We start from the raw sequence: 15,166 nt of genomic DNA, 5'->3' as shown, positions 1-15,166 counted from the left end.
ACTGGCTCACCGCTAGGTGGCAATCCACTTCTCCTGGTCAAGGCTAGCACGCCTCTGGAGCTTCGGTGAGGGAGGGGTTATATATGTATATATCTTGGTTAGTAAAAAATTAAAATGGTACAGTCCTTGCTGTACGGCATAAAAGTTCCTATGTAAGGTCCGGAATGTTCTGAAGACACGCGAAAGCACTTGCCACTGCCTGGGCTTTTTAAAATAAAAATGTGTTCGTTCTGATGCAGAAGTGCATTGCGTTCACGGGAAGTGAAGAGTGGAGAGAGGGCGGGGGGGGGGGGGGGTATGCGTGGGAAAAATGCTGAAGCGTGGGATGTTAACTTGTGCAATGTACGTAGCGAAGAGGCTAGAGAGAGAACGGGAGTGGAATGTATTAATAGATGTTAGTGTATATGTGAGCGGGGTTTCATGTCACTAGTCGTAGCGAGCTTTTCGTCTTGAAATTGTGATCGTATCAGTTTTCTCTTTGTTTCTACCATCAATGAAAGTAACTTCATGTGAATTCTCGTTGACTTTTCGAAGAATAGTTCCTTTGTACTTATAGGAGGACGCAAAGGCTTTTGAAACTCCTGGAGTCGGACTGGAATCTAGAAGCCACACAAGTTGGCCTGGTGAGTACTGAATTTGTCTAGAAGTGCGGTCTGTGTACTGTTTCTGTTGTTCGAAACGCTTGTGTAAATTGTCATAAGCGGTCTGACGTATGGATGTCAGGAGTTCAAGTTTTTGTGCGTTTGTCTGGGAGATGTTGTCAGGGGTCGTAGGGAGGACTGCGTCTGCTAGGATCCTTGGGTTATAGCCAAACAAAGTAAAATATGGACTTCGACGTAATTCAAAATGGAGTGTAATATTATGACTATACGTGGCGCTAGCCAGGTAGTCACGCCATGCATCCCTTTTCTCCAATTCAAAAACACTCATAACTTTCTTTAAATAGCTGAATGAGTTCTCAACTAGCCCTTTTGTGAAATGTGTACAAGTGTCTACATATTTTAGCTGTACGCCGGTAATATTGGCTACCTCCCGTAAAAGTAAGCTTGAATTGGGTGTTGAGCGATCTAAATAAATAGTGTCCGGGAGACCATGGACTAGAAAAACTTTCTCAACAAGAGCTGTTGCTATGTTTTGTGCATCCTCAAAAGAGCTGTGATGACGTATCTAGTGCAACTATCGACTATTGATAGAAAATATTTGTATTTATGTGTCCTAGAAGAAACTAAGGGTCCACAGACGTCAAGATGAATTTGTTGGAAAGGAAGAGATGCAGGGAGGAATGTCTGGAGAGGTTTGACAGTAAGAACCTTGTGATTTCTTTGAGTTCTGGCAAGAGATGCAATGTCGAACCTGGTCATAGACATATTTCTTCATGTTAGGGAAACAGTAGCGCATGAGTATTAAGTTATATGATTTTTGTGCGCCTTGGTGACTTGTATTCATTTCATGTGTATGAATAAGGTCGAACACTTGATTTCTTAATGCGTGGGGAAGGCAAAGTCTATGTCGACATCCTGTTTTGAGTTTTGTTGTTCTGTATAAAATATTATTTTTGAGTACATAAGAATAGGAGAGTTTTTCTAGCCTAGGATTGCTAGCTTGATACTTGTTTTCTAAAATATCAATGATGTCTCTTAAATAAGGGTCTTTACGCTGTTCTGTGCTAATATCAAAATCTTCTGATTGTCTATGGAATACTTGATGAAAGAACAGAACATCAGCATCATTCTTTTTGTTTTGATTAGTCTTTTCAAGCGGTAGGCTTGCACGGGAAAGTGCATCCGCAAGTTCATTTCTAGTGGCGCTGATATGCCTGATTTCGAAGTCAAAAATTTTTTGAAAATAAAGTGCTCTTCTTCCCAAAATGGAACTAGGGTTTTTGGTTGAACGAAGATAGGATAATCCTTTGTTTTTTGTAAAATCCACAAATCGTTGATTCAAATTTTTTTTTTAAATAAAGTGCTCTTCTTCCCAAAATGGAACTAGGGTTTTTGGTTGAACGAAGATAGGATAATCCTTTGTTTTTGTAAAAACCACAAATCGTTGATTCATAAGAAAAAACTTCAAAGTTGTCAGAACATAATAAGCACCTGCAATTTCAAGGGAAAATGTGTCAGCCTTTTTCTCTGTTGGTGTTAAGGATTTCGAGCAGTAAACGCAGGGATGTAAATTTCCATCTTCGTCAGACTGTAACAGCGCTCCACCAATGCCATCCGCGCATGCATCAATAAACGCAAATAAGGTGCGCTTAGGGTCATAAGGGCGCAGAATAGGGGCTGAAGTTATCATTTGTTTGAGTTTTGCGAAACTTGTCTGGTGTTCGTCAGTCCATTCAAACCTGACATTCTTTTTGAGAAGATTGAATAAACATTCTGTCGGTCCTGCAAACCCTTGAACAAATCGCCTAATAAAGTTTACCAGTCCCAAAACAACTACGAAGCTTGCGTTTGGTGTTAGGGGTGGGATATTCCAGAATGGCTTTTAAGAATATGTTCAGAAATTCTAACCTTTCTGACCCCCCCCCCCCCATGTAGGACTGCCTTGACGGCGAGGGAGCTTAGTAGGGAGGCCATTTTCATCTCATCATTTCATTCATTCTTCAGATCCATATCTCACGTTTTCAACATTCCATCACGTCATTCATCTCCATATCTTTCAACCTCACTTCCACGTCAGTACACCCTGGACTTCAGACTAACGAGGCTCTGGCGACTGGCCCCATGGCCAGTATAATTTTGTTTGTATTGTCCTGTTCTTTTGTCCTTATGTGTACTAGTGCCCTTTTACAGCCTCAGCTTTTAACGAAAGTCAGAACATTTTAATATTTTATGATTTTAGTTCTGCAACGATAGAGTTGTTATTTGTAACGATAAGGGTGCAAAATGGCCTTAGTGCCGACGCACCCACAATTTTAAATTCAAATTCAAATTCAAATCTCCATATCTTTGACCTCCCTATAACTAAGGGTCCTGCTAGAGGAGACAACGTCAATAAAAAAACAACCTATCACAAGGTGTGAGTTGCACCTGCCGATGGAACAGTGTTGGCTTAAGGGGTAGGTTCAGTTGGGAACGTGGCCTCGGAGATTTCGGTTTGGTCCTCGAGTAGCCTCCATTTTTGGGGGTAGGCCTTCCTCGGCATAGAGGACATGTCGAATTTATGGACCCACCACAATAATAAAATTTTGTATATGGGTACAATAAACAACACAAAGGGGTGGAAACCCCCAAAACGAGCGCGGCCTTCGAGCCCGCTTCATTTGGTGGAAAAGACAAGTAACGTGCCACGTTACCTTGTTATCAGTATTGTTGAGAAGACCGATAGTAACGATGTTTCTGCAACAACAAAGAAACATGGAGCTGCTACATTGAAGGACTTGTCACCATTTGTTAACAAGGAACAGCTAGACTACGCCGCTGGTTCAGATGTACCAGAAATAAAGAAGCTGAGAAACGGGAGTCTACTTATCCAGACCAGCACAGATCACCAGACCAATAACCTTTTAAAGCTAAGATCTTTGGGCGACTTACCTGTTGATGTTGGGGTGTAAGGGGTGCTGCTTCCACGTAGTGCACCCAAAAGTCAACCTCACTTCCACGTAGTGCACCCTGGACAAGAGACTAACGAGGCTCTGGCGACTGGCGCTATTGCAAGTATAATTTTGTGTGTGTTGTCCTGTTTTATGTCCTTGTGTGTGCTGAGTGCGCGTTTACAGCCTCAGCTTTTAACAAGTCAGAACATTTTAAGGTTTTAAAGTTTTTAGTTATGCAACGTTTGAGTATTAATTTGTAATGGTAAGGGGCTGGACCCCGTATAATGTGACGGGAGCAAATTAGCCTAAGTGCTGACGCTCCCAAAATTTTAAATTCAAATTCAAATTCAAACGTGTTGATGTTGAACCCCATCGTCAACTTAACAGGAGTAAAGGTGTGATTCGCCACTGGGATCTGATAAATGCTGAGGAGGAAGAGATTCTTGAAGCACTCTCAGACCAACATGTCACCGAAGTGCAGCGAATAAATACGCGAAAGTCCGGAGAACTTGTGCCAACTGTTTCACTTATACTGACGTTTAAAACTACCGCTCTCCCAGATAGGATACGTGGTGTTCGTGCAGACGACATCCTGTCAGCACTTGGTGTTGACAGTGATCTTCCTGGTGTGTCTCCACTCATTCCGCCTCTCCCTACCTGGGAGTTTCCTGCACCTTCTATCGATTTTTCTCTGACTTCCCTTCCAAAGGCAGAAACACCAATGGTTGTATACCAGCAACGGTTTTCATAACTTCGTGCGAAGCACCCCAATTTTAATGTGTTTTACACGGATGGGTCCAAGACAGTTGAATCTGTTGGTTGCGCCTTCGTCCTAGACTCTCAAAGTTCCAGTTACTCGCTGCATCCTGCCTGTTCCATCTATACGGCAGAGTTGTACGCCATTCTAAAAGCACTGGACTTTGCAGACGTGACTGGGCTGAAGAAAGTCCTTGTGTGCTGCGATTCGACCAGCGTGTTGCAGTCTCGGGATTCGCCGTATTCCCGGCATCCAGTAGCGCAACGCATATTATGACGGCTTGTGTCCTTATCTGCCAGTGCGGATGTACACTTCTGTTGGGTCCCTAGCCACGTGGGCATTCTGGGGAACGAAGCAGCAGATGCTGGCGCCAAGTCTGCTGATGCAGATGGCGTCGTTCTCGTTCACCATTTGCCAGCTAGCGACCTGCGGAATGTTTTCCGTTGTTGCCTTCTTGACACTTGGCAAGCCGAGTGGGATGCGGAAACGGGGAACAAGCTTCACGCTGTTAAGCCCACCATAGGTGCTTGGCGTTCCTCGTCCCGTCCCTCTCGGCGAGAAGAAGTTATTCTTACCCGCATGCGTCTAGGACACAGCCGTCTAACGCATAGTCACCTGCTCCAAGGGCTGGACCCTCCGTTGTGTCATGTTTGCAATGTTTTATTAAGCATTCGACACATTCTCGTTGAATGTGTCGTTCTTGCTTACCTCCGGCAGACTTTTAACCTTTCTGGCTGTTTGTCATCCCTCTTGGGTGATGACAGCAGTATTTTAACAATTTTTTTTTTTTTAGTTTTTTGCGAAGAGCTGGACTCTTCCACCATCTGTAAGGTGGTTTTTAGTTTGTTCTGACTTTTTAATGTGTCGTGTTTGTCTCGTGCAGGTCTTTTTACAACCTTGCACTTTTAGTTTTTCCCAAGGGGCTATCTACACCCCTTTTTTTAAAATTAAGTCAGAATTTAAGATAAGGGGACATTTCCCCGTATACATAGAAGGGTGAGAAATGGCCTTAAGTGCCGACGCACACAGAAATTTTAATTCAATCAATCAACAGTGATCTTCCTGGCGTCTCTCCACTCATTCCGCCTCTCCCTACCTGGGAGTTTCCTGCACCTTCTATCGATTTTTCTCTGACTGCCCTTGCAAAAGCAGAAACACCAATGGTTGTATACCAGCAACGGTTTTTAGAACTTCGTGCGAGGCACCCCAATTTTAATGTGTTCTACACGGATGGGTCCAAGACAGTCGAATCAGTTGGTTGCGCCTTCGTCCTAGACTCTCAAGGTTCCAGTTACTCGTTATATCCTGCCTGTTCCATCTATACGGCAGAGTTGGACGCCATTCTAAAGGCACTAGACTTTGCAGACGTCAATAGGCTGAAGAAAGTCCTTGTGTGCTGTGATTCGACCAGCGTGTTGGAGACTCTGGATTCGCCGTATTCCCGTCATCCGGTAGCGCAACGCATATTAAGACGACTTGTGTCCTTATTTGCCAGTGCGGATGTACATTTCTGTTGGGTCCCTAGCCACGTGGGCATCCAGGGGAACGAAGCAGCTGATGCTGTCGTCAAGTCTGCCGATGCAGATGGCGACGTTCTCGTCCACCTATTGCCAGCTAGCGACCTGCGGAATGTGTTCCGTTGTTGCCTTCTTGACACTTGGCAGGCCGAGTGGGATACGGAAACGGGGAACAAGGTTCACGCTGTTAAGCCCGCCATAGGTGCTTGGCGTTCCTTGTCCCGCCCCTCTCGGCGAGAAGACGTTATTCTTACCCACCTGCGTATAGGACACAGCCGTCTCATGCATGTCACCCACTGCAAGGGCTGGACCCTCCGTTGTGTCGTACTTGTAATGTTATTTTAAGCATCCGACACATTCTCGTTGAATGTGTCGATCTTGTTTACCTCCGGCAGACTTTTAACCTTTCCGGCTCTTTGTCATCCATCTTGGGTGATGATAGCAGTATTTTATCAAATGTTTTTAGTTTTTTGCGAAGAGCTGGACTCTTGCACCGTCTGTAAGGAGGTTTTTAGTTTGTTTGTTCTGACTTTTTAATGTGTCGTGTTTGTCTCGTGCAGGTCTTTTTACAACCTGCACTTTTAGTTTTTCCCAAGGGGCTATTTACACCCCTTTTTCAGTTTTCAGTCAGAATTTTAGATAACGGGATATTTCCCAGTATACATAGAAGGGTGCAAAATGGCCTTAAGTGCCGACGCACCCATTAATTTTAAATCAATCAATCAATCAATTTCCCGAATGCGTCTAGGGCACAGCCGTGTCACGCATGGTCACTTGCTGCAAGGGCTGGACCCTCCGTTGTGTTGTGTTTGTAATGTTGTATTAAGCATTCGACACATTCTCGTTGAATGTGTCGATCTTGCTTACCTCCGGCAGACTTTTAACCTTTCCGGCTCTTTGTCATCCCTCTTGGGTGATGAAAGCAGTATTTTATCAAAGTTTTAATTTTTTTGCGAAGAGCTGGACTCTTCCACCGTCTGTAAGGAGGTTTTAAGTTTTTTTTTTCTGACTTTTTAATGTGTTGTGTTTTTCTCGTGCAGACTATTTACAACCTTGCACTTTTAGTTTTTTTTCCCAAGAGGCTATTTGCACCTCTTTTTAAGATTTCAGTCAGAATTTTAGATAAGGGGATATTTTTTTAATTTGAATTTGAAATTAAAATTTTGGGTGCGTTAGCACTAAGGCTATTTTGCACCCGTCACATTATACGGGGTCCGACCCCTGATCGTTACTAATAACAACTCTAAAGTTGCATAACTAAAATCATAAAATCTTCTGACTTTCGTTAAATGCTGAGGCTGTAAAGGATCACTCAGGACAAATAAGGCCAAAACCCAGGACAACACAAACAAAATTATCCTGGCCATGGGGCCAGTCGCCAGAATCTCGTTAGTCTGCAGTCCAGGATGTACTACGTGGAAGTGAGGTTGAGTATTGGGTGCACTACGAGGAAGGAGCACCCCTTACACCCCATAAGGAGATATTTCCCCGTATATATAGAAGGGTGCAAAATGGCCTTACGTGCCGACGCACTCAGAAATTTTAAATCAATCAATCAATCAATGATAACGTTTTTTAGGTTCATTTTTGTATACATTAATACCTCTCGCCACAAGTAACGCATAAACCAAACACCCTCTATCGGAATTCTTAAAAGTTAGTATTACCCCTTTTTTGTTTACAGAATTCTTCTCCACTCATTGCATTTTATGGTACATGTCCTATAATGGAGATATACCGGGTGAGTCTTTAGTCCCTGACCACCCCTTATAAAATGAAAGACAATGTAGAATGCAGCAATTGGTCATGGCAGTAATATGTTAGGCCTAGGGGGAAACCTTTTGGTGCATGTCATTACAACGTCCGCCATTTTGGTGACCGCCATCTTGGTGACCGCCATCTTGGATTCAACTTCATTTCTTTAAATGGGAAGGGGGTCATGTTGAGTATGATTTTGGGCTAGAATCTCACCACGAATTCAGTGGTGAAGACAGATTTATGAAAACTATTCGTCAACGGACAGATCGCGCATGCGCATGTATTTGTGCGAGTTTTTTTGACAATCTGCTTGCTGCAGACAGTAAAAATCGAGTTGTTTCTAGCGTGCAGAAAATTACGTACTCAACCAGTAGTCAGTTGAGAAACTACGTTCCTGCTTGGCCGTTTTTATTTTCTTCTTCCTTTATATTATTTCATTGTAAAATATTAAGAAGTTTGTTTTAGTCTTCGAACTTAATTTCAAAGTTAATTCCTGAGTGTACTTTTCTTTTTTCGTTGGATTTATGACAATATGTGCAGCGTTGAGGAGAAGGAAGGGCCAGGAAGGAGAGAGTACTACGTGAATCGAAAATGGCGGAACTTCCGTTTTTCACATGTGGTCGTCTTTTGGAGCATCTGAAATGGAAATGGCGGATGTGCAAAAAATCGCGTCGCGAGAAAATAATAACGGTGGTAAATATTATATTGACATATGTGTGCGAAAAAAATATTTGTAAAATGTGAACGAACTGTGCAGCGTTGTAAAAAGTAGAAAACTCGGAAGAGTTTAAGTGACAGACTCGTCCGAGTCGAGGTGCCTTGTTTTCAAACTGTGAATCGTTAATGCATCGGTTTTAAATTTGGCACGTCCATTTGTGTACTCCACCAAATAGTAGTTGTCCATATCTTTGACCTCCCTATTAAGTAAGGTAGGGAGGTCATTTTCATCTCATCATTTCACTCATTCTTCACATCCATATCTCACGTTTTCACCATTCCATCACGTCATTCATCTCCATATCTTTGACCTCCCTATAACTAAGGGTCCTGCTAGAGGAGACAACCTCGATAAAAAACCCCTATCCCAAGATGTGAGTTGCACGTGCCGATGGGACAGTGTTGGCTGCAGGGGTAGGTGCAGTCGCGAACGTGGCCTCGGGGATTTCGGTTTGGTCCTCGAGTAGCCTCCATTTTTGGGGGTAGACCTTCCTCGGCATAGAGGGCATGTCGAGGCGACAATTTATGGACCCTCCACAATAAAACAATTTTGTATATGGGTACAAAAAACAACTCAAACGGTGGGGAAACCCCCAAAACAAGCGCGGCCTTCGAGCCCGCTTCAATTAGTGGAAAAGACAAGTAACGTTCCACGTTACCTTGTTATCAGTATTGTTGAGAAGACCGACGATGAATCTGGAACAACATCGAAGAAACATGGAGCTGCTACATTGAAGGACTTGTCACCATTTCTTATCAAGAAACAGCTAGACTACGCCCCTGGTTCAGATGTACCAGAAATAAAAAAGCTGCGAAACGGGAGTCTACTTATCCAGACCAGCACAGATCGCCAGACCAACAATCTTCTAAAGCTAAGATCTTTGGGTGACTTCCCTGTTAATGTTGAACCACATCGTCAACTTAACAGTAGTAAAGGTGTGATTCGCCACTGGGATCTGCTAAATGCTGAGGAGGAACAGATTCTTCAAGCACTTTCAGACCAACATGTCACCGCAGTGCAGCGAATCAAGACACGAAAGTCCGGAGAACTTGTTCCAACTGCTTCCATTATTTTGACCTTCCAAACGACCACTCTCCCAGATATTGTACGGGCTGGATATTTGAGACTCAAAGTCCGGCGGTACATCCCTAACCCGATGCGGTGTTTCAAATGCCAGCTCTTTGGGCACACTCAGCCTTCCTGCAAGGCCACTACCGCCCTTTGTGGTAAGTGTAGTCTGCCTGATCATGGGACCGAACCTTGTTCTTCAGGTCCCAAATGCATTAACTGCCAAGGCGAGCACCCAGTCTGGCATCGCGATTGCCCCTCTTTCCAACAAGAGAAGGACATAAGAGAGTTGGTCGTCACAGATAAAATCTCTGCTGGTGAAGCAAAACAACGTCTCCGTGAAAGCATACGCACCATATTACCTGTTCCATTCGCTACAGTTGCTGCAGCTGCTCTTACCCGTCGCAGTGTAGGTGTACAAACCAGCGACGTGTCAACCCAAACAACAACGCTTCCCGTAGTAGCTCGTCCTGCTTCGAGGAAACCAGCAACCACACCTCGCTCCACAGAGAAAAAGTTCAAGCAGGTTCATTCCAAAGAATACTTTCTGAAGTCCAGTAGCTCTCCAGTCAGGGTGACAGCCACCACCTGAAACTTAAGGCGCAGCTGAAAGCTGCCCGGCGGGCGCTCAAAGCACCCGCCCCCACTGCCCCTTCTTCATCCCCTTCGCCCTGTGTGTCCTTACCCGAGGACATGATACAGGACGAAGCTGCGGATGAGGAATTTATCAAGGTGACAGGGCCTAGAAATAGAGTACGCCTCAAAAGGTAACTATACTACCTCCAGCTATGGCTTATTGTCTCCAATGGAATCTTAACGGTTTCCGTACTCATCTCGAGGAACTGCAAATCTTAATATCTGAATTTGACCCTGCCTGTACCCTGAACGGATACACGCTTTACCGCACCGACAAGCTTCCTGAGGGTCGTCGTGCACACGGTGGTGTTGCAATCGGTGTTCGAGATACCATCCACTCAACACCATTCTTTCTCACCCCCCCCCCAAGCAGTCGCCATGCAGGTCCATCTACCACAGCCAATATTTGTGTGCTGTATCTACATCACAAGGGAGGAGCGATTCTCTCTTGAGGACCTTCTTTGTATATTCGAACAACTTCCGTCTCCTGTAGTTCTTTTGGGCGATTTTAATTCCTACCATCGTTTATGGGGCTCCGTTCGTACAGAGCCCCGGGGTCAAATTGTAGATCAATTCCGTGAGGTATCAGGTTTAACGTTGCTGAATGATGGGACTTCCACATATTTCAGTCCTTCCTCAGGCACATACTCTGCGTTGGACTTGTCCTTCTGCAGTCCCAGCCTTGCTCCTACCACATCTTGGAGCGTTCACCCTGATCTCTGTGGGAGTGATCACTTCCCACTCCTTTTAACTTTCGAACACCTTCAGCACTCACGTGAACAACACCGTCACTGGCATCTCAGACTGGGTTGCCTTCGAGCGTGCAGTGGACCTTGAAGTCGATCTAGCGTCGACTTTACCACCAATCGACGCCTTAGATATATTTGTCTCAAGAGTGCATGATGCAGCACGCACCTCCATTCCACATCCCAGTGGACCTGCGAGGCGACGCCCAGTCCCATGGTGGACTGCGGAGATCGGTGCAGCCATTAAGGACCGCAATCATGCCCTAGATCGATTCAATAGGAACCACACTGCTGCAAACCTCGAGCAGTTCCGCATTCAGCGTGCCAGTGACCGTCGGCTTATTCGAGCCAGTAAGAAGGCGTGCTGGGTCCAATACGTGTCTTCCCTGACGAAGCAGGCTTCGTCGAAAGCCGTTTGGACCAAAGTACGTCGCATCCAGGGGGGTGCATCTACTCCTCTGAGCGCTCTGGAGCACGACGGGACGTTGCACACCGATTCCGGAGACATAGCTAATATCTTGGCCACGCCGTTTTCTGATGCGTCTAGCTCTGAAAATTATGAACCACGTTTCCGCCGTGAGAAGGACCGTCAAGAACGACGCCCTCTAGTTTTTCGAAGTCATAACAACGAGCCATACAACTCTCGATTCACTGAACGGGAGTTCGTTCTGGCGCTTCGAGATTCAAAGAATACAGCTCCTGGAGTGGACAAGATCCACTATGAGATGCTTCGTCATCTGCCCATTGGAGCAAGAAATTTCCTTCTGGCGGTATTCAACAGGCTTTTTTGGAGGACTCTTTTCCCACTTCCTGGAAAGAAGCTATTATTGTTCCCATCCTGAAACCAGGTAAACAACGCACCGCAGCCTCGAGTTACAGGCCTATTGCCTTAACCAGCTGTGTGTGCAAGTTGATGGAACGCATGATCAACAAGCGTCTCACCTGGTTTTTGGAGGAAAACTCATTGATAAGTAATTTTCAATGTGGTTTTCGCTCCAACCGTTCCACACTGGACCATCTGGTTCAGCTGGAAACACACATTCAGGATGCATTTCTCAACAAGGAACATTTAGTTGCAGTTTTCTTTGACCTCCAAAAAGCATATGACACAACGTGGCGCTTTGGCATCATAAAACAGCTCCATTCTTGGGGCGTGCGTGGCCATATGGCGTACTTTATTAAAAACTTTTTATCCGATCGTTTTTTCCGCGTACGTGTTGGGAACTCCTTTTCGGATCTTCACGAACAAGAGAACGGTGTTCCGCAGGGAAGCGTATTAAGTGTGACTCTGTTTGCCATAGCAGTGAACAGCGTTATGGCAAGCATTGTTGCCCCTGTACATGGTCTACTGTATGTAGATGACCTCACGAACTTTTGTCGCTCACGGAATCTCGCGTCAGCTTCTCGTCAACTCCAACTGACGATAAACCGTTTGGTTGAGTGGTCCTCCCAAACAGGTTTCACCTTCTCATCCGAGAAATCCGTGTGTGTTCACTTTTGTCGTCAGCGTACATGTCATTTCGATCCTGACCTGTACATGGGGAAATCTCCCCTGTGCTTCGTGAATGAGGTCCGCTTCCTGGGCCTCATTTTCGATAAGAAATTAACATGGCTCCCTCACCTTCGCCAGTTAAAATTCTCTTGTCTTCGAGTTCTCAACCTTCTACGCGTTTTATCTCATACTTCTTGGGGTGCTGATAGGACGGTATTGCTTCGCCTATACCGTGCACTCATCAGGTCGAAGCTAGATTATGGATGTGTTGTGTATTCTTCTGCCCGCCCATCTAGACTTCGCATCCTAGACACCGTCCACCATGCTGGTATACGTGTGTGCAAGGTGCCTTTCGGACCAGTCCGGTCGCCATTTTGTATGTAGAGGCATCTGAGCCGTCGCTGTCTCTGCGATGACAGCGGCTGGTAGTTAACTACTTCCTCCATCTTCGCTCGATGCCTTCACAACCTTCATTCCACACCATCTCAGACGAGGGTAGGCTGGCAAGGTATCGGCTCCACCCTAGTGTCACTAGACCATTTGGTGTTCGTGCAGACGAGGATCCTGTCAGCACTTGGTGTTGACAGTGATCTTCCTGGCGTCTCTCCACTCATTCCGCCTCTTCCTACCTGGGAGTTTCCTGCACCTTCTATCGATTTTTCCCTGACTGCCCTTCCAAAGGCAGAAACACCAATGGTTGTATACCAGCAACGGTTTTTAGAGCTTCGTGCGAAGCACCCCAATTGTAATGTGTTTTACACGGATGGGTCCAAGACAGTCGAATCAGTTGGTTGCGCTTTCGTCCTAGACTCTCAAAGTTTCAGTTTCTCGCTACATCCTGCCTGTTCCATCTTTACGGCAGAGTTGTACGCCATTCTAAAGGCACTGGACTTTGCAGACGTGAATGGGCTGAAGAAAGTCCTTGTGTGCTGCGATTCGACCAGCGTGTTGCAGTCTCTGGATTCGCCGTATTCCCGGCATCCGGTAGCGCAACGCATATTCAGACGGCTTGTGTCCTTATCTGCCAGTGCGGATGTACACTTCTGTTGGGTCCCTAGCCACGTGGGCATCCAGGGGAACGAAGCAGCTGATGCTGCCGCCAAGTTTGCTCATGCAGATGGCGACGTTCTCGTCCACCTTTTGCCAGCTAGCGACCTGCAGAACGTGTTCCGTTGTCGCCTTCTTGACACTTGGCAGGCCGAGTGGGATACGGAAACGGGGAACAAGCTTCACGCTGTTTGGCCCACCATAGGTGCTTGGCGTTCCTCGTCTCGTCCCTCTCGGCGAGAAGAAGTTATTCTTACCCGCATGCGTATAGGACACAGCCGTCTCACGCATGGTCACCTACTTCAAGGGCTGGACCCACCGTTGTGTCGTGCTTGTAATGTTTTATTAAGCATTCGACACATTCTCGTTGAATGTGTCGATCTTGCTTACCTCCGGCAGACTTTTAACCTTTCCGGCTGTTTGTCATCCCTCTTGGGTGATGACAGCAGTATTTTATCACATGTTTTTAGTTTTTTGCGAAGAGCTGGACTCTTCCACCGTCTGTAAGGAGGTTTTTAGTTTGTTCTGACTTTTTAATGTGTCGTGTTTGTCTCGTGCAGGTCTCTTTACAACCTTGTACTTTTAGTTCTTTCCCAAGGGGCTATCTACACCCCCTTTTTTAAATCTCAGTCAGAATTTTAGATAAGGGGACATTTCCCCGTATATACAGAAGGGTGCAAAATGGCCTTAAGTGCCGACGCACCCATAAATTTTAACTCAATCAATCAATCAGTTCAACAAGGAACATTTAGTTGCAGTTTTCTTTGACCTCCAAAAGGCATATGACACAACGTGGCGCTTTGGCATCCTAAAGCAGCTCCATTCTTGGGGCGTGCGTGGCCATATGGCGTACTTTATTGAAATTTTTTTATCAGATCTCTTTTTCCGCGTACGTGTTGGGAACAAGAGAACGGTGTCCCGCAGGGCAGCGTACTTAGTGTGACTCTGTTTGCCATAGCAGTAAACAGTGTTATGGCAAACATTCTTTCCCCTGTACATGGCCTCCTCTATGTCGACGACCTCACGATCTTTTGTCGCTCACGGAATCTCGCGTCAGCTTCTCGTCAACTCCAACTGACGATAAACCGTTTGGTTGAGTGGTCCTCCCAAACAGGTTTCACCTTCTCATCCGAGAAATCCGTGTGTGTTCACTTTTGTCGTCAGCGTACATGTCATTTAGATCCTGACCTGTAAATGGGGAAGTCTCCCCTGTTCTTCGTGAATGAGGTCCGCTTCCTGGGCCTCATTTTCGATAAGAAATTAACATGGCTACCTCACCTTCGCCAGTTAAAGTTCTCTTGTCTTCGAGTTCTCAACCTTTTACGCGTTTTATCTCATACTTCTTGGGGTGCTGATAGGACGGTATTGCTTCGCCTATACAGTGCACTCATCAGGTCGAAGCTAGATTATGGATGTGTTGTGTATGCTTCTGCTCGCCCATCTAGACTTCGCATCCTAGACACCGTCCACCATGCTGGTATACGTGTGTGCACTGGTGCCTTTCGGACCAGTCCAGTCGCCAGTTTGTATGTAGAGGCATCTGAGCCGTCGCTGTCTCTGCGAAGACAGCGGCTGGAAGTTAACTACTTCCTACATCTTCGCTCGATACCTTCACATCCTTCATTCCACACCATCTCAGACGAGGGTAGGCTGGCAAGGTATCGGCTCCACCCTAGTGTCACTAGACCATTTGGTGTACGTGCAGACGAGATCCTGTCAGCACTTGGTGTTGACAGTGATCTTCCTGGCGTCTCTCCACTCATTCCGCCTCTCCCTACCTGGGAGTTTCCTGCACCTTCTATCGATTTTTCTCTGACTGCTCTTCCAAAGTCAGAAGTAGTACAATCAACCCGGTTGACAAACCTCTATTGGGGCTCGCCTTAATAGACTTG

General features: G+C 45.8%; 1 protein-coding gene across 1 annotated transcript in view; it reads left to right on the top strand.

Annotated features, from left to right (window-relative positions):
• The first annotated feature begins 554 nt into the window (after positions 1 to 554).
• LOC145996391 (carcinine transporter-like) overlaps positions 555 to 15,166 on the top strand; it is a 168,793-nt gene continuing 154,181 nt past the window's right edge. Inside the window, exon 1 of the mRNA XM_083132826.1 lies at positions 555 to 623. The gene's annotated coding sequence lies outside the window, so the exon portion shown is untranslated. The remainder of the gene's footprint in view (positions 624 to 15,166) is intronic.

This window comes from Lepisma saccharinum, chromosome 12 (assembly GCF_977018435.1).
Source record: "Lepisma saccharinum chromosome 12, izLepSacc3.1, whole genome shotgun sequence".
Classification (NCBI taxonomy): domain Eukaryota; kingdom Metazoa; phylum Arthropoda; class Insecta; order Zygentoma; family Lepismatidae; genus Lepisma; species Lepisma saccharinum.
Note: the sequence above shows the minus strand (reverse complement) of the source record. Positions and strands in the feature narration are given on the sequence as shown.